This window comes from Anomaloglossus baeobatrachus, chromosome 1 (genome assembly GCF_048569485.1).
Source record: "Anomaloglossus baeobatrachus isolate aAnoBae1 chromosome 1, aAnoBae1.hap1, whole genome shotgun sequence".
NCBI lineage: Eukaryota > Metazoa > Chordata > Amphibia > Anura > Aromobatidae > Anomaloglossus > Anomaloglossus baeobatrachus.
The window spans coordinates 116,566,450-116,593,140 of record NC_134353.1 but is presented as its reverse complement, the minus strand read 5'-3'; the positions used below and the strand labels follow the sequence as shown (position 1 = coordinate 116,593,140).

Below are 26,691 nucleotides of genomic sequence, written 5' to 3'. Positions count from 1 at the left end.
GGATGGATACCATGTTTGGCATAGGTAGTCTCCTTGACTGGAGACTGCCCTTCCCGTGGTTGTTCCTTCCGGGTGAGAGATCTGGCTAGTTTCCTGCCAGCGTTGAGAAACATGTGATGGTGTCTCCGCAGGCCTTCTTGCTTTGAACGGTGGTACAGGAACTGGCAAGGTACCATCATGTGGAACTGGCGTAATCGCAGATTCAAGTTCAGGGTAATTAATCTTATGTTTGTTCTTTGTAGTAAAGCCGTTCAGTTTGACAAAACAAAAGTAGCAGTCATCACTATGTTTTTTGGGTTCTCTCCAAATCATGGGAACAGCAATGGCGTAGCCACTTTCCTCATATTCAACCAGTCACGAAGACCATTTGAACAACTTGAGCATATCACATGAGGGGCCCAACATACACTGAAAATGCACAAATAACAAAAATACTTCTATCTCAGAAACTTTATGTGATAGAGCAAAACTAAGCATATTTTTGGCATCAGCACATCAAACACCATAAAACAGACATATTACCTTTGCTGTGGATTATTTTGTGTTGACCAGTGTAATACGCACAACAAATAAAGTGAACACAATTTGAACATAAAAAGAAGGGAAAGAAGTTCCACATTAAAGCAAGTGTGACTAAGCACTGATTGATATCTATGCAACAGGTCCAGTAAGATAATGGTCAATATTACCTCATAAGCTCCATTTATCGCCTGCGTTATACACGTGCAGTGTACAGCAGGGGGCGCCAACAGTCTTTCCATACTGTTCAGGTTCTATTCATTCCAATGAAGAAATAGGGAAGGGGGAAGGAGGGGCTGGGAATTATTTCCTGAGTTGAGAGCTGTGAGCTGGAATTAGCTTCCGGCTGCTGAGGCTGGTGCTGGGGGAGAGTTAGCACAGGCGAGCAGGGAACCAGCAGTGTGGATGGTCCAGTGACAGCGACCTCAGTCATACAAAGTAAGTGGGCTGGGATGGGTCTGCGGTATGACTGCTGGAGAGCAGAAGCCTTCATCAGGCTGGACTGTACTGTATGTGTGTGTATTTGTGAGGTTTGTCACCGGGATAGAATGTCTTCTTGTGGAATGCAGTCGTAGGAGCGTTGGGTTCGCTGCATTACTGGTGTGTTACGGTGCTGGGAAATTGCACCAGTTTGTCATTTATTCTGCACCGGTGACCTTTGTCATTTGCATTGTACAGTGTTACCGTACAGTATTATGTTACTTTGTATAGATATTATCTTGTCACTTTTTGGAACATAGAACTAAACTAGCGCTTGACTTGTATATACACATATAGATATATTCACATACATTTAGCCTCCAGGCTGCATTATAGTGGTCAAATCCAATGACCCGGACGCATGAGACTTGCTTAGCAATATCCATACCAGCTTTACATAGGACTTATACAGCATCCAGCTGCGCTGCTCTCCCTGCCTGACTGCTGAAGCAAGGCTTTGGAAGTAGCTGAATCTTCAAATGGCAGGAATGTATGGCCTCAGGGCTGGGAGCATGAAAGGAGTACATGGTTTCTTAACAGATCCACTGTGCTTTAAACATCCAGACCTGCATCCTTCTGAACACCTTTCATGAAGGGATGTAAGAGGCAAGATTAACCCTTTGCATCGCAGACTTCAGTTCGTGAGATTTTTGATTGATAACGAGGGCGTGTAAAATCCATCAGTTTAACGAAGCTTCTATAGAAATGTATGCCGAGAATGTCCTTGATGGGCGACATCTGTGGATTGGCAATGTCGCAATGGCATAAGATAAATCCTGATTGAAAAGGTTGGGACGGGATTAAATCCGGTGAATGTGTGCACCTTAATTATATATGAGCATCAATGTCTGGATATGTATATTGTTTATTCTTATAGGAGCACGGTTCTGTTATCCATCCTCATACTGCAGATGGTTCTTCTAGCTGATTTGTTACATACGTTGGTACAGATATGCGAGAAAAAAAACAGATGAGCCCATGTAACAGGTTATATGTATGAATATAAATGACATTTTCCATGGAAAAAGCCCAAATTATGTTGCAAAATGCTGCAAGCATAGAGTATGTGAGGCCTGGGGAAAGCCTGGCAAGGGAGGCAATGTGACCGCTACAGCCATTTACTGATGACACTTTGGTCTGGTGGGCAGGAACCTCCGTGTCAGGGGGACCATAGTGCAGAACATACAGCAAAGTCCACTCATATTTCAGATCACTGATGGAAAAAAGGATGGTGCAGTATTTTACCGTATAATGTATTGCATCAGATCAAAATTGAAATAACTGAAAATGTCCAAAACGGTGGCCGGTATCCCTCAGTAAGACATCCTATACCGTAGATATCTCTCAGAAAGACATCATCTACCATAGATATCCCTCAGAAAGACATCCTCTACCATAGATATCCCTCAGTAAGACATCATCTACCATAGATATCCCTCAGTAAGACATCCTATACCGTAGATATCCCTCAGAAAGACATCATCTACCATAGATATCCTTCAGTAAGAAATCCTCTACCAGACGCTTCATTACAAGGTCATTTATTAAGTGTTTTGAAAATAAATCACTACCAATACTTAACAGTTTTGTTGATTGTCTGTATGAGGGCTAGAAATGTTTATGTATATTTACTAATAAATACAGGAGATCAATGACATAAGTCTTTTATATACAGTTGTAAACAAAATTATTCAACCAACTTTGCAAATTAGGGTTATTAGAAAAATGTGCAAACTTTCTGTCGTTTCCAATAAACGAGTCAAATAAGAGCAATGTAAATATCTCAGTGCAACTAGTATAACGAGTGGTTTCTCCAAATGTAACACAGAGTGGCACTTTGATTACTGTCTGACAATTATTCAACCCCTTTGGTTGTAAGGGCAGCAAGCAGGGTTAGTTGACCCACTGGACCACAGGGGTGACCCGGGCTTACCCTTTAGTGGGAGGGGCTTAACTAAGCGCCCACCGCGAGGCAAGTGCTAGGTACCACTCCCACGGCAGTGACCGGAACGGACTGTGTCAGCTGAGTCCAGGACAGGTGACAGACTCAGAAATAAATAGGTACAGGCGGGATGACTGATGCAGGTTGGACCAAGAGGGTACAGATAGGAATGGTGGGCATCGCAGGGATAAGCAGGTATGAGAAGGCAGCTACAGGTGACGGACACAGGGGTAACGGGACCTGACAACTATTTAGGAGATTGGAACACAAACTGAATGCGTTGGGCAGGCACCTCCCCTAATGGGAGCGTACCTTACATACACAGTGCCTCTCAGCCATAAGCTGAGGGGCATTTCCAGGAAATGGCACACCAGCCTTTAAGAGGAGGGCCTGGTGTGCATGCACGCATTTTAGGTGCACTCCTGGGAACCCTGTGCGGCATGTACAGGGCCTAGGAGGGGAAAAAGGCAGCAGCACACGTAGATGGCTGAGGAAGTGCGGGGGATGAAGAAACTCGGCCGGGGCCGTAAGTCGACATTTTTGCAGAGACGACAGCACTACAACTTAGAAGAGCAACTCTGGCTGTTATAACCTGCCTCAAACATGATAGCTAGCACCAGCTCCCTGCAGCAATCCTGAGGAGTTTTAGCCCATTCTCTTGGGCAATGACCTCCAGTTCACCAATGATTTGGGGTTTGCATGTTTCAATAGCTTCCTTAAAATCCCATCAAAAATTGTTGGGATAGTTCTTATTTGATTTGGTTTATTGCAAATCTGCAGAAATTAAATTTGTAAAATTAGCTTTTAAACCTACTTTGCAGTGGGGGAGTGAATAACTTTTAATTGCATCGATGTATTCATAACTTGCTTTACAATGTTAATGTCCATTTATGACATCAGTGTAGTAAGTGTATACAACATCAGGGAAGATTTTCACAATTTTATTCACAGGAGCTCATCAGGTGCTGCTACGAATTCTCGGTTTCTCCCTGGACTAGAGATGATCTTAGTAGGAGATGGTACCTGATGAGTATAGAACGTTCTGACAGGGTAACCTTAATACATTTACTAAAAAATATATATGTTTCATTTGTGAAAGAGACAATAAAATGGTGACGATCAAGCTCCATCACCTTATTGCAGTGTTTGTATTTTGGCTTCATTTTATGCAATTGATGCCTGAATAAAAAGCAAACTTTTCAAGTAACAACTAGTCTGCCCTCTTAGCATGTAAGTAACATGCTATTCAATGCCCAGCTTCATCGGCGGTGACGCACATACCTGTGTCCATTGTCACTGCTTCAGACGCTAGGTTTAGGCTCAGTGCGCATGATCAGAAGTCCCGATACTTCCAGTCATGTGTAGTAGACATCTCTGAAGCTGGGACACGTAGACCCGGCTTCATAGTGCGCATGACCCGAAATGCTGGGACTTGTGATCATGCGCACTGACCCTAAACCCGGCATTCTGAAGCGGTGGCAATGGACACCGGTATGCTCATCACCGCTGATGATGCTAGAAATTGAATAGCAGGTTAGCACGTCCCTGTGGGCTGACTAGTTGGTGTAACTAATACCCTTGAGACTAGTCCTTTGGCTCATTAGCATATCATAAAGGATCTTTAGAAATCCTTTTTCTAAAGATCTCTTTATCTATACTTCTAGATGCAGGGACAGTTAGGCAGGGATTAGCAATATGCACCTAGAACTGCTCGTGGTTCTGGGTGCATATTGCACCTGACAGGTTCCCTTTAATAAAGATGTACATTGCTGTAAAGAATTGTTCCCCAACTACGTGGCTTTGAGGTTGTTAACCTTCCAGCTATTTATTGTGTACCTATGACAAGTGGTGACAAGTCTCACTATTTGTGGCCATCTCACTATTTGTGGCCAACTCACTATTTGAGGCCACCTTAGAACACGGGAGACAAGTAAGCATCAGTTTCCATACATGATTATATTCAACCTAATGGAGGAAGTCATCTGTATTAACTCTTACATTTCAGAGGACTTTGGACAAGTTTAGAAATACTAATAACCTATATTTTATCAGTTTAAAACACCTATTTAGCAAAAAAAGAAGTTCTAATGGTTTCTAATGTTATCGTTTTACTACAGTTAATATATTATTACCATTTATTGGCCATTTATAAAGGAGTTGGAGTCCGAGGCTGGAAAAAAAAAGAGGAATCAAAGTTGGAGTCAGAACTATCGCTTACCGACCCAACAGTCCTGTTTATGAAATCATTAACCTATAGCATCACATCATATTACTGGCACTATGAATTAAAGTATCATTGACTCTTGGCACCAAAGTTAGGAGCCTGGCACGTGGCTAATGGAGAACTTGTTTGGAATATGGAACTACACTTTCCAGTTGGTGTCAAAGCTAAATTTAACTGTGAAAGATGCAATTTTTTAATGTAATTAGTAATATGTATCTTATTTGATTGTACATTGTAAACCAACGATACATTTTCTCCAGATGCCTCACTTAAGCCATGATTGGATGCAGGGCACCATACACTGCTGAGGGGTATAGCTTGTAGCTATCTTGAAAATACTAAAGTTTGAAATATCTATTGAACATTTAAAGTGACATAGTCGTATCCCATGTACACTGGAGATCAAAATTAGAGAACAATGCATGATCACTTGCTTTTGTCAGAAATAATTTCTTCTACATTGATCAATATTTGAAGGTTTTCTGTAAGGGGTACACCATGCCACTAGAACAGTGTTTTCCAAAAGATCCAAAGTTTATCAACATTAAATCTTTATTTTTCCCAAAACGTGATGATCGTAATTAGAGAACAGCAATGACTGTAGCACAGAGAAAGATTATAAGTAAATTTTCTGAAGGTAACAACAGTCACCAATCATTAGGAAGTGCACAGGGCTTTGCTTTGAATGACTTCAGCACATCTGCGGCCACAGGACATCACTAGTCTCTCACACTGCTCTGGTATGATTTCAGTCCACTCTTCTTCCAGTCTCTTCCACAGTTCTCTGACTGTTGTGGGTTTCCTGGCCATAACTTTGTTACCAAGGATTTTCCAGAGTTTTTCTATTGGGTTTAGATCAGGACTGGGCTGGCCATTTCATTTTTTCAATGTTTTCTCTTTCAAGGAACTGATTTACCTGTTTTGCTGTATGACAGGGGGCATTGTCTTGCATGAAAATTTCTGGCTGATTGAGTGATGAACACAATTAAGGAACCACGTGTTGTTGAAGACGATTCTGATACACACTTGCATTCATTCTGCCATGTAGCAGTATGAGAGGTCCAACTCCTGCTGCAGAAAACCTTCCGCAAGCCATGACACTTCCTCCACCACCTTTCACTAACTTCTTAACACACTTTGGGTTCAGTCTTTCCCCAGTTTGTCCACGAACATAATGTTTTCCATCGGAACCAAATAAATTAAACTTGCTTTCATCACTAAAATGAACTGTGGACCACTTCTCCTTTGACCACACAACATGCTCCTCACCAAAGGTCTAGCCTTTTGATTATATCTGCTAATGAGTGGTTTGGTCACTGCAAAGTGGGGTTTCAGTCCAAATGGTCTTAAAAGTCGTGACACTATGACGAGACAGATCCTTACCCTTTTCTGAGTAATTCTAGCTGCAGTGTTAAAACGATTACCCATGGAGATTCTCCGGCATTTGTCTTTCGAGGGTGACCAGCCTTCTTGGGTGACTTGAAAGAGTTTGTGATTTTATAAAGATGCAATATGTTCAAAGTCACAGCCTTCGAATGACAAACTTCTCTTGCTATGGCTGATAGGGTCACCTATTTGGCCTTCACCTGGACAATCTGCTGCTGGAGGGTTTCAGTCACTTTGGAATGGCACACCATTTTTGCAGAGTCAGTGCAAACTGGAAGGTTAGGCTGCCAGTTGAATAGGGTTTATCAGGTAATTATGGAAATTAGCACCAGGTGCCAGATCAACACCAACAACTTGCAGGTATCTGAAAGTCTTCTCTAATTTTGATCAGTGTCCTTTTTCATTTGTCTCATTTACATTTTTATTATGTGCTTTTGGAATAAATTTAATTTATAAAATAAGCTTAAAATACTGCTAGTGTACTCATGTTAGGATATAATCACATAGCACTACACAATGACCTTAACATTTAGGAAATTGTGTGTTGTTCTCTAATTTTGATCTCCAGTGTATGTAGATTAACACTTGGCACCTTCTGTGGCAGAGACTCTCTGAGATCAGTCATCACCATTCACTGTGTATCAGACTGTTTATTGAGAAACATGAGCAGTACTATAAAGGGGTTATTTTAAGTGCTATATTTAAAGGGCCATCAGCTACAAAAGTTAGGCCTTGTTCACACACTGCGTTTTTACCCGTTTTATTTTTTAGCGTTATTGCTGCAGAAATTTCTTGAGAAAATGGTTGTAACCTTTCTGCAAACATTTCCCAGCAAAACCTATGGAAAAACAAATAGCTGTGCGCACACTGCGTTTTCTTTCTCAAGAACATTCTTTCTGCAGAATTTCTTGAGAAAAAGAATGTGCATGTCACGTCATTTCTGCAGGTGCCTGCATTTTTTGCCATAGATAATGGTAAAAAAAACGCAGGGACCAACCTGCGGGGAAAAAAGGCACCAAAAACGCATCAAAAACGCACAAAACCACGGTAAAAACGCATGCGGTTTTCAGTGCGTTATTGGTGCATTTTTTGACCGCAAGTGCGCTAATCTTTAAGACTAAAGAAATTTCTTGAGAAAAATCCTTTTTCTAGTGTGAACAGAACCTTAGTGTTTAACTGTAATCACTTGAACAAAGATAAGACTGGAAGAAGGTGATCCTAAGGGGTACTTCTCACATAGCGAAATCGCTAGCGAGATCGCTGCTGAGTCATAGGTTTTGTGACGCAGCAGTGACCTCATCAGCGATCTCGCTTTGTGGGACACTGAGCAAGGATCTGGCCCCTGCTGTGAAATCGCTGCTTGTTACACACTGCTTTGGTTCATTTTTTACTCGTTGCGCTCCCGCTGATAAGCACACATCGCTGTGTTTGACAGAGAGAGAGCAACGATCTGAATGTGAAGGGAGCAGGGAGTCGGCTTCTGCGGACGCTGGTAACCAAGGTACACATTGGGTAACCAAGCAAAGGCTTTACTTGGTTACCCGATATTTACCTTGGTTACCAGCGTCCGCAGCTGCTAGAAGCCGGCTGCCTGCTCCCTGCACACGTAGCCAAGGTACACATCGGGTAACTAAGCGAAGCGCTTTGCTTAGTAACCCGATGTGTACCATGGTTACGAAGCACAGCATCGTTACACGGGTCGCTGGTGGCTGGTGGCTGATCTCTGTGGAGATCTGCCTGATTGACAGCTCACCAGCGACCATGTAGCGACGCTCCAGCGATCCCTGCCAGGTCAGATTGCTGGTGGGATCGCTGGAGCGTCGCTAAGTGTAACGGTACCTTAATATATTAGTCAGATACCTTTTTGGGCTCAGGTTTTTTGTTGGCTATTGCTGAAGATAACTAATAGCCAGGATGGGTGATACTTAATTAGCTTTACTTGTTAAAAAAAATCTGGAGGGCACACTCCAGGAATATTACTGGATAATAGCAGTCACCTAAGGAATTAGTTGTGTAAGATCTTTTCATCCTGCCCAGACTAGACTCTATACAGCCATTTACACAATTCTTGTTAATTAACAAGTCCCAATCAACTATACAAGTCCACCGGTGCCCGTTCAAATGGGCCGCCATAATCTGTATGGGGAATACCGGTCTTTAATAAGATTGTTCTGTCCAGATACAGCATTGTGTTGTGGCGGGCAGCACATCTTCCCATGTGAAAACGGGGCTATATGCTGCCGATGATTATTTATTTTGCTGACTTATATAGGGCTTTTAATTTCACAGTGCATTACAGATGTGATCATCACTGTCCCCATTGGGGTTCACAATCTACATTCCCTATCTGTATGTCTTTGGAGTGTGGGAGGAAACTGGAGAATCCGGAAGAAACCCACAGAAACACGGGGAGAACATACAAACTCCTTGCAGATGGTGTCCTTGGTGGGATTTGAACCCAGGACCCCAGCGCTGCAAGACTGCAGTGCTAACCACTGAGCCACTGTGCTTGTTTGCTGGCATGGTGATTTTGCTTGGCAGGTGTTGTAGATGTTTTGGTTGCAGTCTGTTTGAGATCCGTACAAGTGACCTTATTAGTTATAACTAGAGATGAGTGTATTGATCCGTGATGGATAGAGTTTAAGACAAATTTCCTTAAATTTGAGTATTGAACGCAAATTTGAATACATTGAGATTCGATTCACGGTTCGCAAAAAGAAAATTAAACAAAACTTGCCCGGCACCATTTCCCTCAATGCTGAAGCATCAGAGCTAAAATCATTTTGCAAGGCCACACAGGCTTCCCCATCATGTCCTGCAGGTATGATATCATGCGGATTATCGTACCTTGTACAGTGGTGGTCCGTGCCTGGGCCATCACAGATCAGTGGTTCCCAAAATAGCACAGTTTTATGGCAGAATCATTTTTTATCTCTAGAGTCACTGGGTAAGTCTCTCCTGTAGAGGGTAAGTTCTTAAAGGGAATCAGTCAGCACGGGTTAAGCTAAAGCCAGCATGCTTCAAGTGTTACCATAGAAAGTTCAGGGATGCCTGTCTTGTCACAGTCAGATCTTTTGTTTATTTGCTATGTTTATTTAAGCAGTAGGACTCTTATCATTGTAGGTCCATAAACTCATATGCAGAGAAGTTTGACACTCCCCCTCCTCTGATTGACACCTCACTGTCAATGTACCATACCTATTGAGAGTCTGGTGTGGGCGGGGACAGCTTTATCAGCTCTGCTACATGACTAAACCTAAAAATTCAGATTGTGCCAGAACAGCTGCAGGCAGTAATCTAAGTGATATATCATTGGATTCAGGGTCTCTTTGCCTACATCATGCAGCTGTCAGATGAGGTGGTAAAAACCTGCTGACAAGTTCCCTTTAAGGTCAGCAGGGAGCTCTCCTGTTCTCTCTTGAAGAGTGTTAACAATATATGGTCAGTGGGTTCCTTTATTTCTCACTTTCCTGTAGAGTGTAAGCTCTAATGGTTACCAGGATTGTCTCTTTCTCTCACTCTGTCCTCTCCCCTATTTGTACTTTACAAACAATTATATCCTTACCAGTATTGAGATTTTATTTGCCATCAATCAAACGTTTGTGGAATATTGGCAAATTTAAATTTGAAAAGATTAGTTTTCACCCACCTTTTATAAACTGAGATATAACCAAATATAAGTTAAAGGGGTTTTAACCATAAGAGATAATTGGGGGCTCTTCACTTGCTACCCCCACCAATCACCTGCTTTCAGCATCGTCGGAGGAGGCACATACACTGAGGATCTGACCAACAAAGACCCGCACCACTGCACACACAAATAAAAGTGCAGTGCATTTCTGCAACTTTGATGAAAGATATTTCAGCAACCAAGCATCCGATTCGTCAACAAAATATATGCTTGTATTCACCATCCTAGTGCCAGTATGGCACTGTCTTTACTTTATATAGTAAAATCCTAGTGGTTGGTACTCTTTAAGCATGAGGCATCAATATCATAAGTCTAGATAATCCCTTTAAGAGACCTTAAGGGGTACTTTGCGACATCGCTGCTGCGATGTCGTCGGGGTCAAATCGAAAGTGACGCACATCCGGCGCCAGTAACGACGTCGCAACGTGTAAAGCCTAGATGCACCGATAAACAATCTCAAAAGCGTCGTAAATCGGTGATCTGTGTAGTGTCGGTCATTTTCATAATTTTGCTGCAGCGACAGGTATGATGTTGTTCCTCGTTCACACATCGCTGTGTATGAAACCGCAGGAGCGAGGAACTTCTCCTTACCTGCCTCCACCGGCTATGCGGAAGGAAGGAGGGGGGTGGGATGTTTACGTCCCGCTCATCTCCGCCCCTCCGCTTCTATTGGCCACCTGCTATGTGATGTCGCTGTGATGCCACACGACCCGCCCCCTTATGAAGGAGGCGGGTCGCCGGTCAGAGCGACGTCACAGGGCAGGTAAGTGCGTGTGAAGCTGCCGTAGCGATAATGTTTGCTCGGCATCGCTACAATCGGCTAGCGATGTCGCAGCGTGCAAAGTACCCCTAAGAGTGTCTATACAAAAAGACACAAAATTTATATTTACTGTCATTTTTTTCTTTTTTTACTTTGTCTTTTAGGAAAATGCTAGTGATTAAAAAAATCTCACTTTGTGTATGACCTAGATTCTTGTCTTTGCGCGCCAACTTTAGGTTCCTTTCCATTTAGGACTCAGTATTTGTTTCCAACAGGAAATTATTGGAATTTTTGCAGAAATCAGACTAATGGCGAACATCCATATAGACACAACTTTCATGGTAGAGCTTTCCTATCACATACATATACAGTAACAGTTTAACCTTCACATCTTATTTATGTTATTTTATGCAATTTATTTATTTCCCTTTACCCCTTACTACTTTCTTCCATAATGTCACAGGGAGACATGACTTGTATGTAAAGCTATTTAGTGAAGCATTACCTCACTGCCACATAGCCGGACTGGAAAAGTGAAGTCAGACTGGTCCAGAAATGTAGCAGACAGCGAAGTCGTCTTGTAAGGAGGAAGAGAAGTTTTAAGATCTGTGAAGTAACATTAGTGCCAGCAGGAAATTTTAACATTCTTTACATATTTGACCCGATTGAAGGATTCTATTCAGGGGAATGAGGTACAATACCTTATTGGTTTACCGGAAATAGTCTGTGTAGTGGTTTTGTATTTATGCATAAGAAATATCCAAAAAACTGAGTCCTCTGAGGACTCTCGGTTCTTTTAAATAAACCTTTTTTTTAAATCTCTACTGGCTAACACGGTACAAAGATATATTTTACCTGTAAGAAATATCCTTCATATTCTAACATAATCCTCAAATTTGTTTTACTGTCTGAAACTTATGTCGGACTTGTAATGTGCAGAATGGGGGTACAGAAATCCCTACTCCTCGGTTTTGCCTTTGAATAAAGATGTTCATTTTAGATACAGTCACATTGTGTCCCCTCAGCCAGCAGCCATTGAAGGTGCTAAGAAGGTCTCATCATTGTCACCTCCTAGTCTTCTATCAGCTTTTCCTCTACAGAGACATCTGATTACGTGCCAGTTTTGCTTTTTACGTGTCCTTATGTTCATATTTTTTTTTCTAGTGGGATGCTTGAAAGGTTAGATATTACATAATGGAAGTGATGGTTCATTCAGTTTCTCTGGTGATAAACCTAGTATCAAACTCTTTGTACCACATAACAGTCTTCTAATGAAGTTTCAGAAATACAGACTATGGGAAACTATAAGCACATGGGTAAGGGATTGGCTAAAAAACAGGAAACGGCAAGTCGTTGTAAATGGTACATTGTCTTATTGGGCTATAGTCAGCAGTGGGGTGCCGCAGGGATCTGTGCTAGGACCAATTCTTTTTAATCTCTTTATAAATGACCTTGTGGATGGGATTGATAGTAAAGTGTCAATCTTTGCTGACGACAACAAACTATATAGGAAATGAAAAACCTACCCTGATAGTACAATATTATAAAAAGATCTGCATAAGGCTAGGTTCAAATATCCGTTGTTTTGCATCAGTCACATGCGTTGCTTGATGCTTGTGACTGATGCGTTGTACAACGGGTGACAAGAATTGGAATTCATTGTCATCATAAAGCGGATTCCGTTGTAAAACGTGAGAGAGAGAACGATCAGCTGATCATTCACAATAGCCGGCCGCTGGCTTTTGAGAGCAAACAGATGATCTCCCGGTGGCTGGCTAGTGTGAACGATCAGCTGATCGCTCTCATTAGCCGGCCGCCGGGTGATCAGCTGATCGCTCTCATTAGCCGGCCGCCGGGTGATCAGCTGATTGCTCACAGAAGCCGGCCGGCTTCTGTGAACGATCAGCTGATCACCCGGCGGCCGGCTTCTGTGAGCAATCAGCTGATCACCCGGCGGCCGGCTAATGAGAGCGATCAGCTGATCGTTCACACTATTACTGCATATACTAAACTATATATATTTACACATATATATATATATATATATATATACACACAGTGCCTACAAGTAGTATTCAACCCCCTGCAGATTTAGCAGGTTTACACATTCGGAATTAACTTGGCATTGTAACTTTTGCAATAAACTGGGATGATGTACTAAGTAATAAAAGTACACAAAGCAAATGGGAGACTTTTATGAGCATCCTGAATAGGGCTTGTGCAGAAAATATACCCTATGGGAACAAACATGCTAGAAATAGGAGCTAAATAGAGCTGTAAGGGAAGCAATAAAAGAAAAACAGAAAGCCTTAAAAGAATTAAAGAGGGTAGGTAGTGATGAGGCATTATATAATTATAGAAAATTAAATAAAATATGTAAAAAGCAAATTAAGTTAGCTAAGTTTGAGACAGAGAGACTCATTGCAAGAGAAAGTAAAAATAATCCTAAAATATTCTTTAACTACATAAACAGTAAAAAACTGAAAAGCGATAGTGTTGGCCCCCTTAAAAATAGTCTTGGTGAAATGGTGGAAGGGGATGAGGGTAAAGCCAACCTGCTGAATGACTTTTTTTCTACAGTTTTTATACAAGAAAATGCCATGGCAGATGACATGACCAGTGATACCATAAATTCACCCTTGAATATTACCTGCTTAACCCAGCAGGAAGTACGCCGCCGCCTCGAAATCACTAAGGTTGACAAATCTCCGGGCCCGGATGGCATACACCCCAGAGTACTACAGGAATTGAGTTCTGTGATAGATAGACCATTATTTTTAATCTTCTCAGATTCCTTAATAACAGGGTCGGTACCGCAGGACTGGCGCATAGCAATTGTGGTGCCAATATTCAAAAAGGGGACAAAAACTGAGCCGGGAAATTATAGGCCGGTAAGTTTAACCTCTATGGTTGGTAAAATCCTTGAGGGTTTCTTGAGAGATGCTATACTGGAGTATCTCAAGAAAAATAACCTTATGACAGAGTATCAACATGGGTTTATGAGGGATCGATCCTGTCAAACTAATTTGATCAGCTTCTATGAAGAGGTAAGTTCAAGCCTGGACCAGGGAAATGCAGTGGATGTTGTGTATATGGACTTTTCAAAAGCTTTTGATACGGTGCCACACAAAAGGTTGGTACATAAAATGAGAATAATGGGGATAGGGGAAAATATGTGTAACTGGGTTAAAAACTGGCTCAGTGGTAGGAAACAAAGGGTGGTTATTAATGGCACGTACTCGGACTGGGTCTCAGTTCATAGTGGGGTACCACAGGGGTCAGTATTGGGCCCGCTTCTTTTCAACATATTTATAAATGACCTTTTTGGGGGCATGTGGAGTAGAATTTCAATATTTGCAGATGATACTAAACTCTGCAGGGTAATCAATACAGAGGAGGATAATTTTATATTACAGGGAGATTTATGTAAATTGGAGGATTGGGCTGAGAAGTGGCAATTGAAGTTTAATGTAGATAAATGTAAGGTCATGCACTTGGGTAGAGGAAATAACATTTATGATTATGTACTTAATTGTAGAACACTGGGTAAAACAGACACAGAAAAAGACTTGGGTGTATGGGTGGATGGTAAATTTCACTTTAGTGGACAGTGTCAGGCAGCTGCTGCCAGGGCTAATAAAATAATGGGATGTATTAAAAGAGGTATAAGTGTTCATGAATAAAATATAGTTCTACCTCTGTACAAGTCACTAGTGCGACCGCACTTAGAATACTGTGTACAATTCTGGTCACCGATATATAAGAAGGACATAGCTGAACTGGAGAGAGTGCAGAGAAGAGCCACCAAGATTATTAGAGGAATGGGTGGGCTGCAATACCAAGACAGGTTATTAAACTTGGGGTTATTTAGTCTGGAAAAACGAAGGCTTAGGGGGGATCTAATCACAATGTATAAATATATGAGGGGACAGTACAGAGACCTTTCCAAAGATCTTTTTACACCTAGGCCTGCGACTGGAACACGGGGGCATCCGCTACGTCTTGAGGAAAGAAGGTTTAATCATAATCGCAGACGAGGATTCTTTACTGTACGAGCAGTGAGACTATGGAACTCTCTGCCGCATGATGTTGTAATGAGTGATTCACTACTAACATTTAAGCAGAGCCTGGATTCCTTTCTTGAAAAATTTAATATTACCAGTTATGTATATTAGATTTTCTGAAAGGGTATTGATCCAGGGAACTAGTCTGATTGCCGGATGTGGAGTCAGGAAGGAAATTGTTTCCCCATTGGAACTTGTTTGCCACATTGGGGTTTTTTTGCCTTCTTCTGGATCAACATGTTAGGCTACGGGTTGAACTAGATGGACTTAGAGTCTCCCTTCAACCTTAAAAACTATGATACTATGATACTATGATACATTTGGACTGTAGATCAGCCTGGAAGTGTGAAATGCACTGCAGCAAAAAAGAATGTTATTTCTTTTTTTATTTTTTTTTTAAATTGTGAAAAGTTTATTCAGAGGGTCATTTATTATTCAACCCCTCAAACCACAAGAATTCTGTTTGGTTCCCCTAAAGTATTAAGAAGTATTTCAGGCACAAAGAACAATGAGCTTCACATGTTTGGATTAATTATCTCTTTTTCCAGCCTTTTCTGACTAATTAAGACCCTAACCAAACTTGTGAACAGCACTCATACTTGGTCAACATGGGAAAGACAAAGGAGCATTCCAAGGCCATCAAAGACAAGATCGTGGAGGGTCACAAGGCTGGCAAGGGGTACAAAACCCTTTCCAAGGAGTTGCGCCTACCTGTCTCTACTGTTGGGAGCATCATCCGGAAGTGGAAGGCTTATGGAACTACTGTTAGCCTTCCACGGCCTGGACAGTCTTTGAAAGTTTCCACCCGTGCCGAGGCCAGGCTTGTCCGAAGAGTCAAGGCTAACCCAAGGACAACAAGGAAGGAGCTCCGGGAAGATCTCATGGCAGTGGGGACATTGGTTTCAGTCAATACCATAAGTAACGTACTCCACCGCAATGGTCTCCGTTCCAGACGAGCCCGTAAGGTACCTTTACTTTCAAAGCGTCATGTCAAGGCTCGTCTACAGTTGCTCATGATCACTTGGAGGACTCTGAGACATACTGGTTCAAGGTTCTCTGGCCTGATGAGACCAAGATCGAGATCTTTGGTGTCAACCACACACGTGACGTTTGGAGACTGGATGGCACTGCATACGACCCCAAGAATACCATCCCTACAGTCAAGCATGGTGGTGGCAGCATCATGCTTTGGGGCTGTTTCTCAGCCAAGGGGCCTGGCCATCTGGTCCGCATCCATGGGAAGATGGATAGCACGGCCTACCTGGAGATTTTGGCCAAGAACCTCCGCTCCTCCATCAAGGATCTTAAGATGGGTCGTGATTTCATCTTCCAACAAGACAACGACCCAAAGCACACAGCCAAGAAAACCAAGGCCTGGTTCAAGAGGGAAAAAATCAAGGTGTTGCAGTGGCCTAGTCAGTCTGCTGACCTTAACCCAATTGAAAACTTGTGGAAGGAGCTCAAGATTAAAGTCCACATGAGACACCCAAAGAACCTAGATAACTTGGAGAAGATCTGCATGGAGGAGTGGGCCAAGATAACTCCAGAGACCTGTGCCGGCCTGATCAGGTCTTATAAAAGGCGATTTTATATATATATTATATATATATATATATATATATATATATATATATATATATATATAATGTCAGTACAGATCAAAGGTTTGGACACACCTTCTCATTCAAACAGTTTTCTTTATTTTCATGACTCTGAAAATTGTAGATTCACATTGAAGGCATCAAAACTATGAATTAACCCATGTGGAATGAAATACTTAACAAAAAAGTGTGAAACAACTCAAAATATGTCTTATATTCTAGGTTCTTCAAGGTAGCCACTTTTTGCTTTGATTACTGCATTGCACACTCTTGGCATTCTCTTGATTAGCTTCAAGAGGTAGTCACCGGAAATGGTTTTCACTTCACAGTTGTGCCCTGTCAGGTTTAATAAGTGGGATTTCTTGCCTTATAAATGGGGTTGGGACCATCAGTTGTGTTGTGTAGAAGTCTGGTGGATACACAGCTGATAGTCCTACTGAATATCCAAGATATGCTCTATCCTTACAAGTCCTACTGAATAGACTGTTAGAATTTGTATTATTGCAAGAACAAAGCAGCTAAGTAAAGAAAAATGAGTGGCCATCATTACTTTAAGAAATGAAGGCCAGTCAGTCTGAAAAATTGGGAAAACTTTGAAAGTGTCCCCAAGTGCAGTGGCAAAAACCATCAAATGTTACAAAGAAACTGGCTCACATGAGGACCGCCCCAGGAAAGGAAGACCAAGAGTCACCTCTACTGCGGAGGAAGTTTATCCGAGTCACCAGCTTCAGAAATCGCAGGTTAACAGCAGCTCAGATTAGAGACCAGGTCAATGCCACACAGAGTTCTAGTAGCAGACACATGTCTAGAACAACTGTTAAGATGAGACTTTGTGCAGCAGGCCTTCATGGTGAAATAGCTGCTAGGAAACCACTGCTAAGGACAGGCAACAAGCAGAAGAGACTTGTTTGGGCTAAAGAACACAATGAATGGACATTAGACCAGTGGAATTCTGTGCTTTGGTCTGATGAGTCCAAATTTGAGATCTTTGGATCCAACCACCATGTCTTTGTGCGATGCAGAAAAGGTGAACAGATGGACTCTACTTGGCTGGTTCCCATTGTGAAGCATGGGGGAGGAGGTGTGGTAGTGTGGGGGTGCTTTGCTGGTGACACTGTTGGGGATTTATTCAAAATTGAAGGCATACTGAACCAGCATGGCTACCACAGCATCTTGCAGTGGCATGCTATTCCATCCGGTTTGTGTTTAGTTGGACCATCATTATTTTTCAACAGGACAATGACCCCAAACACACCTCCAGGCTGTGTAACGGCTATTTGACTAAGAAGGAGTGTGATGGGATGCTACGCCAGATGACGTGGCCTCCACAGTCACCAGACCTGAACCCAATCGAGATGGTTTGGGGTGAGCTGGACTGCAGAGTGAAGGCAAAAGGGCCAACAAGTACTAAGCATCTCTGGGAACTCCTTCAAGACTGTTGGAAGACCATTTTCGGTGACTACCTCTTGATGCTCATCAAGAGAATGCCAAGAGTGTGCAAAGCAGCAATCAAAGCAAAAGGTGGCTACTTTGAAGAACCTAGAATATACCGCAAGACATATTTTCAGTAGTTTCACACTTTCTTGTTAACTAACTTTTAGTCTGTATTGTGTGTGTGTGTGTGTATATATATATATATATATATATATATATACGGTATATATATATTAATTGTAAAAAATGTGAGTAAACTCAGGACTACGGGACAGATGAAAGACTTGGGTATTCTGGTTACAAATAAGCTGAGCAGCAGCACTCAGTGTCAAGCAGCAGCTGCAAAAGCAAACAAGATTTTAGGGTGAATAAAAAGTGAGATTAGATACCGTGATCTAGCATATTGTTACCCCTCTATAAATCGTAAGGCCACATCTGGAATATGGCATCCAGCTTTGGGCTGCACATGGATTAAGGATTCTTTTAGCAAAATCATTACTTTGCCACTGAAAACATATAAGTGTGTGAAAATTTCCGTCATCACATTGATGGCATCCTAGTTGCGTGCCGGAGCTGTCCATGTTTCACAGAATAGTAGGGAAAGCTTGAGAAACTTCCATCAGTTTTTTTCATGCAGGAGAAACTTCTGAAACACTGATGGTAAAATCTGACATATCTGTGAAAATCTGATCTAAACCACTGATGAAGATTGGTCTGGTTTTCTTTTTTTTATCCCATATGAATAGAGCTGTCTGTACAATGCCTAACTCCGTGGCTTTAGTGTTCTATAGCTATCGAAGAAAAGGAGACAAGAAAATCACAATTTTATTCATCAATACAAATAAAAATTTTATAACGTAAAGTTAAAAAGAAAACACATGTACTGTATGTGTGTCTGTAATTTTGTGGATTTCTTGTTGCCACAGCATTTTCAACAGCATTATTGGAGCACCTAGGTACAACCTTGTTTTATAGACCCTCTCCTTTTTACTGTGTTTTTCAGTGTAGTTTGTCTTTATTATATGGACCCAGTTTTTGTTTTTATATTAGTTGTTTATGATTTCTAAGTGAACCTGACAGCTGTTCTAGGTTACCTGAACCATGTGCAGCATGAATCTGACATGGCTGCTTTATTGGAGCCATGTATGTTTTTCTCTGATATCCTAGGATGTTTCATAGAAAGAACACTTATCTGCCGGCCAGAAAATTTGGCCCCAATTCATCAAGACTTTTGTCTTGTATGCCATTCTTCAAAAAGAGTGTGCTGCACTAAGATTACTTTTCCAGAATTGGACTAGCTTCTTTTTTGGCAAACTAAAATGGTCTTTCTATTTTGGCTGGTTAAGTTTGAACCTTCTGATGAACCCTCTGTATTATCTCTCATGAAGTCTTCTCTCTGTGCAGACTTAGATACTGAATAGCTACTTCCTGGATAATGTTCTTGCTTGGCCTAACAATGGTCTGTTTCTCATCGACTGAGAGCTCCTTTGACCGCATGTTGTGGGTTCACCCCAACAGCTTCCAAATGCAAATACCCCACCTGGAATCAGCACCAGACCATTTACCTGCTTAATTGATGATTGGTTAATTAGGAAATAGCCCATGCAGCCCATTTAAGAGACTGAGATAATTATTCAATTACTTTTGGTCACTTGATAAAAAGGAAATTACATATGAAAGAGCTGTAATTCCATAACCCTTACTCCAATTAGAATGTGAATAATTTCTAATTAAAGCTCTGCATTTTAATCCCCTATTGATTAAATAACTACATCATGAATACGTATTGTTAAATAGCTAAAATGCCAAAACTTGTGTCAGTGCCCAAATACTTCTAGACCTAACTATTTCTTCAGTCTGCATCCTTTTTTATTTTATGGGGCCTATGTGTCTCGGATGACTAGTCCAAGAGACCAGTCCTCGGCGGTTTCTACCTGTCCCACTTAACCTAGATTGACAAGTTTCTCCTTATCTTTGTGTCTACACAGAGGCTGGCCTCAGACTAGTCTTTGCAAAAGCCTAGTTCCCAGCTGCCTTTTTAAAGTAGGTAAATATGTTTTCTCTGAAACACCACAGCAATGCAGAGTAGAATATATATGGCTGCAATAACGTGGCTATTGTCTGATTCATGCTGCCCCTGGCCTGTGTGAATCACTTGTCAGGTTTACTTTAAATATATTTTTATTGATAAATTATTACAGTTGAGATTTTTATGGGATTTTGGTCTTGCATATTTTCTGTCACACTAAGTACGTGGAAGTAACAAGTGAACGGCAAAAGGGAAGAGAAACCCTGTGTCTAGGGATAGGAAAGATAGTCACCCTGACCAAACCTACTGCTAGTCCCTGGAGTCCCTCACCATCCTAGATAGGTTCTGCACCTATGCGCCGAGCCGGATACCTAATCGTATCCCCAGCGCTGGGCCCTAAATAGGGAACGGATAGGATGAGCTCTTTGTCAACCCCACTAAACAACTATAGAAGACACAAGGAGGACACTTGGGGGGAAAATGCATGAGCTACTTATCTACAGATGACTCAGGTAGAAGTTGAGTAAAGTTTTACGCAACAACACCACAACAGGAGTACAAGCCACGTGCTTGCAACCAGGGCTTGAAAGAACTGAATAATATCACCAGCACCAGTCCAAGAAGGGATATTTAGGCACCAAGAGAATACTGATGATCCGCTGGTTAGAAGGTCGAGCTTTTGCTGGGCCCAAAAGAGTGAGATGAATCCAGCAGGAAAGCTACCTATAACAATGAATACTGACAGCAGGAACAATGGAAAGTCAGGGAGTATTTTACGCAGCCAGACCCTGTGACCTTCTATGGCCAGAAACCTCATGACTGTCTGTCACCCGTGACATTTTGATCTCTTGGTGTATTATGTGCATGTCAATAAACCAATATTTATGGGAAATCTAATCGCGATTCCTTATTCTTTTAATAGGTGATTCCCGTAATGCCGTAGTAAATAAGAAAAGGTTCATATTGAAAATATCTAAGCAAACACAAGCTTCTGTGTTCTTGATGGGATTCACAGCTGTTCCTTATGAGTATTCCATCTGCGCATTGCACCACCAATTAAATACAAAACAAAATCACTAAATAGTTAATTTAATCCTGGTGATTTTGATAAAACCTAACCTTATAAATGAAAATCAGTACATTTTGATTATCTGATCAGGGGTTATCATTTGCCAGCGCCTTAATAATTAATATAATAGTCTGTGCCTTTGAATACAACTCTGAAATATTGTAATAAATTATTACATTCCTGGTTGTATATGTTGATGTCACCTTTTGTAAGGTTGGATGGTATTTGTGGGTTCGCTACCAGAGACATGATCCTCTTGGGATTTCCTTCAACATAAATCATTCCTGTCTCATGTCCTTAGAGCTTTTGTACTGTTTGATGCATTTCCATTGTATTCTCCCTTTCATGCTTATACTATGCGGTATGTAAGACTATATGATCTTATTTATTCTCCTTTATATCACATTCCTCCCCAATCGGAAACCCATAGGCAAAGGTTAGGGAGGCCGAGCAGGCAAAACGAGTCTGTGAGCAGAAACCTTGGAGAAATCCTACCCAGGTTCATCAATCTTGATGTCAGAGCGGCTCCTCCTTTCACACACTAGTGCATCTTGGCATTGACATCATTGATCCACACGTCTATTTTAATTTCAGCTCCGTCTTTGCAATGTCACTTCATGGTGGAGACAGATATTTTTGAAAGTCATATTATATATTGTAGTTACGGGCAACTGATTGCTCCATTTGTCTCTTTCAAACCATATTGATGACTTAAAGAGGACCAACCGCCATGGAAGGAAGGGGTATTTAAAGGGGTGGTTCACCCATATTTTTTATTGTCTAGATCGATATTATATTGAGAAACAATGTTTCTCTCATATACCTTATGCTGACAATAGTGCCTGTGAGAGGTGCTATTGCAGACCGCTGTTCCCCGCTCCGTGACCTCGGGGATCTGGTGACGTCACGTCAAGTTCCGGACACGACACGTCACATTCGTGCGGCCGGCCACAGTCTTCCTGACTCACTGAGCTGTGGGCGGTGTTTCACCACTTGTCACAGCCCAGAGTGTCTCCAGCTTGCAGCGCTTTGCTGTGAGGGAGGAGGGAGCTGATGGGCTGTGACGAGTGGTGAAACACTGCCCACATCCCATCACTCACGGACACTGCGGTCGGCCGCGGTGTCAGGAATTTGACGTGACCTCACCGGATCCTAGAGGTCACGGAGCCCGGGGATCACGGAGCGGGGAACAGCGGTCTGCAATAGCACCTCTCACAGGCACTATTGCCAACATAAGGTATTTGAGAGAAACATTATTTCTCAATATAATATCGAACTCGACAATAAAAAATATGGGTGAACCACCCTTTTAAGCACCAAGGTAATGCTGATGGTCAGCAGCTGGGAGGGAGGTGAGAATCTGCTGGGTCCAAAAGGGGAGATAATAATTCAGCAGGAAAGCTACCTATACCAATGAATACTGACAGCAGGAATGTAATGCCTGAGTGTAGCCACAGACTCAGACTGGCTGTAAGGGGAGTCTAGAGTAAGGCTGCTCACAAAGCAGGACCCCAAGAACTCTGCAACCCCTTAACCCCTATAAAGGGATGAGGAATTAAACAGAGCCGCAGAGATCACTACTTGTGGTAGGCTGTAGTCCGTGGTCGTCAGGCAGGGTCAAAAACCAGGAGATGCCAAACAGGAACAGAATCAGCAGGCAAGGGCGTAGTGAGGAGACAAAGCAGAGGTCAAATCCGGAACTGGCAGCAGGGTACAAAAACGACAGGCAGGAGGGTAGTTAACAACAAGCAAAGGTCAGCGCACAGGAATCACAATACAAACAGCACATGAGCCAGGAGTACAGAACTATCTCTGGCAGTGGTCATGTGACAGGAGGGGAAATAAGAAGGGTGTGGTGTCTTTCCATTGGCTGCAGGTGAATGTTGGCAACATCAGCTGGAAGACACGCCACCTACAGTCAGCCAGTGGTACTGCAGGTTCCAGGGAAACCCAGCCTAGTGGATGAGCGGAGCCTGTGCTCCGCAGAGCCACGGGCACCGACTCCTCTCCCATCACCAGCACTATCCATGGTGGGAACATGGCGTCGTCTGGCGATTGGAGCAGAAGTCGCAGGAGCGGAATCTGGTGGGGACGTGACAAGGAACAATGGAAAGTCAGGGAACATTCTGTGCAGCCAAACACTGTGATCTTCTATGTCATGTAGTCCTCCATAGTAATGAGCTCTGTATAACCGCGCCCCCACCACTGATTGCATAGGCAGAAGCTGGCACAGTGTACACAAAAAGCTGCCAATCAGTGAAGTGGGCGGAATTATACAGAGGTCAATGTGCAGAAAACTAGTAGATCTGCAGAAGAAAAGAATGAATTCATCATATTGTTGGCAATCCACTCAGGAAGGGAAACATTGATGGAATCTGGGCCTTCTTGCAAATGGGGAAGCAAAAACAGGATGACAAATTCCCTTCAAGCTGACCATATACTCAGCCATCTCTTCAATTCCCCCATACACATGAGCACTCTGCATAACTGCCTTCATGTGTTTGGAGCAGGAGAAAAAAGCCAATGCCAGACTCCTGACTTACCTTCACTGAAAACAAATGGATTTTGTATTAAAATTCCATGTTTGCTCCTCTGACATCATCTGCCAGTAGAGTCAGGAGGCCCCTGAAACATATCATATGGTGGGCCTGTCCCAACAAAATTGTCTTATTCAGCCGACTGTAATCTAATGTGTATGGGAGGCTTTAGGGATATTATATTTTATAGCAACAGTAACTACATTTGATTTTTTTAACTCCTTCACAACCAAGGACGAACCTGCACGTCTTTGTCCGTGTATGTCCCTTTAATGCTGGCTTTTGGGGCTGACCTGCATTATTCCCCGTACATGTCTGCTGATCTGATCAGCAGATATGTGCAGCTAACAGGCACTGGTGGATCTCTGATATAATGATCACATCAGTGTGCGATCCGTGTGACACCCGAGCTGTCAGAGAAAAAAATGGACATGTCTCCGTGTGTGCGTGCGGGGCCACGAGGGGTCACACGGTCTGTGTGAAAACACGGCCGTGTGTGTAACACCAAAGAATAACATGGGTACGTGTGGCATACGTGTTAGAAATTGATGTCATATGTACGTGAAACATGGACATCTGAAAGGGGCCTAAGGCCCTGTGCGCACGCTGCGGATTTTACCTCGGATTTGCCGTGGATTTCGCTGAAGGAATGCTGCAGAAAATGTTTATAACCTTTCTTAAGGCCAAAAACACACTTCCACATAAAAAACGTACGTGTGACACGGTCCGTTTTTCGGGTCCGTGTTCTGTTTTTTTTGGGCATTTCTCCGGTACGTATGACATCCGTGTGATGGCGTATGCTATCCGTGTGTGCATGTGGAATGTCCGTGTGTGCGTGTGGAATGTTGGTGTATGTGTACGTGAAATGTCCGTGTGAAATGTCCGTGTGTGTGGTAAAATGTCGTTTGATACATGTCGGCTGACAGCAGACAGAGTTGCACGATGAGAAAGAACTCGGGTGAACTTCACCCGACTTCATCCTCATACCGCGGCTCTGTCTGTGTCACGTACTGATTAGCGGTCACCCGTGAAGGACTCACCGGTGACCGCTAATCCCCTGAGTGACTGAAGTGAGCAGCGCGATTAGCGCTGCCGTCACTCAGGCTACCCGCGGCCACCTGCATCCTCCACCCGAGACCGCAACTCACCTGTGACTTCATCACTGTCACTCGGGTGACTTGCTGTCACAGGTGGAAGATCCAGCGGTGGCCGCGAGTTACCTCAGTGACAGCTCAGCTGATCGCGCTACTCACCTCAGTTGCTGCGTGGAGGTGACAGGAGCGGCGGTGTTCTTCTGCAGCTCCAGTCACCTTCATGTAGCAGAGCTGGAAGCGACGCTGGACCTCTGTGGATTACGCCGGACATGGATGGGTATTTGGGGCATAATAAATTGGTGAACGAGGGAATTTGTTATTGTTTTTTATTTAAAATAAAGGATTTTTCGTTGTGTGTGTTTATTAATTTTAACTTGCAGGTTAATCATTGGGGGTGTCACTTCTTTTCCGCAGGTACCTGATAATGGTAAAAAAACGCAGGGAACAACCTGCAGAAAAACCACGGCAAAACCTCAGTAAAACCGCATGTGGTGTTCGGGTGCTGTTTGCTGCAGTATTTTACCTCAGGTGCGGTAATCTTTCAGAGGCTGCGGACAATTCTTAAGAAAATTCAATTTTCTAGTGTGCACAGGGCCCAACACAGCATTTCTCTTAGTCAAGAGAAGCGATCACAGTGTAGCCATAAAGTCACCTAGCGGGACTATTAAAATCATTAAGAAATTAAAAAAAAAAAAAATTAAAAAAATCCCCCAAAACAAACTTCAAATCACCCCTGTTTTGCCCATTGAAAATAATAATAATAATAATAATAATAATAATAATAATAATAATAATAATAATTAATAATAATAATAAATACTCATTTGGTATTTCTGCCTTCAGAAATGCTGGATCTATAAAAATATTAAATCAGTTAATCTGATCGGTATACGGATGGCAAAAAAAAAAAATCAAAATGCATTTTTTGGTCACCACATCAATGCATTTAAATGCAATATCAGGCGATCAAAACGCTGCATCTATCCAAGACGCCAAAAAAAAAAGCCATCACTGAGCTCCAGATGTGGAAAAATGAGAACGCTAGTGGTCTCGGAAAATGGTGACAAAAGCGCAATTCTTTTTTTTTTGTTTTTTTTGTTTTTCAAAAAAATTCAGAATTTTTTTTCACCACCTAGATAAAATTAAAACTATTTCTTTGGTTTCTGCGAACTCGTAACAACCTGGAGAATCACAATGCCAGGTCAGTTTTTCCAATTAGTGAACAAGGTAAATAAAAAAAAAAAAAACAAAAACACTTGTACAATTGTCTTTTTTTTTTTTTTTTTAATTTCACCGCACTTGCAATTTTCCTTTTTTTTCTAGTACACTATATGGCAGAATGAACGGTGTCATTCAAAAGTACAACTCGTCCCACAAAAACAAGTCTTTATATGGCTATATTGACAAAAAAGTAAAAAAGTTATGGCTCTTGAAAGAAGGGGAGCAGTAAACGAAAACTGAAAATTGCCCTGGGAGGATGGGGTTAAGAAAGAATGTAAATGACCGGACAAAATGTATGTTCTGGAGCCACAGGTGACAAATGCTGCCTATTTCCTGGGGCAATTCTAAATATCTTAAATTTCATAGAATGGACTGCTATGTAACCGCTGGGTTTGTGTGTTGCCTTCTTTGCCCTAGCAATACAAGCTATTGTTCTCTGTTGTAAATCAGGAGCTGTAAAGCTGGTCGCACACAAGGCGGCAGAACCTGAGCTCTGAGCAAACGGCAGTGTAATGTGTATGTATATTGTTCTTTAGTGCAGTGATTGATAGGACGTCCAATAAAAGGTGTACATGTGTGAATGATGGATGAGCCCTTCATAGAATATTTGCTTTTATAATCCTCTTACCTGATTTTACAG

At 42.2% G+C, this 26,691-nt stretch overlaps 1 protein-coding gene across 8 annotated transcripts in view; it reads left to right on the top strand.

The window, feature by feature from the left end:
- The first annotated feature begins 849 nt into the window (after positions 1-849).
- Positions 850-26,691, top strand: part of APBB2 (amyloid beta precursor protein binding family B member 2) — a 556,523-nt gene continuing 530,681 nt past the window's right edge. For 5 of the 8 annotated variants that reach the window (XM_075346992.1, XM_075346989.1, XM_075346988.1 and 2 more), the window contains exon 1: positions 850-957. The gene's annotated coding sequence lies outside the window, so the exon portion shown is untranslated. The remainder of the gene's footprint in view (positions 958-26,691) is intronic. The other 3 variants (XM_075346984.1, XM_075346983.1, XM_075346986.1) reach the window with 2 other exon arrangements.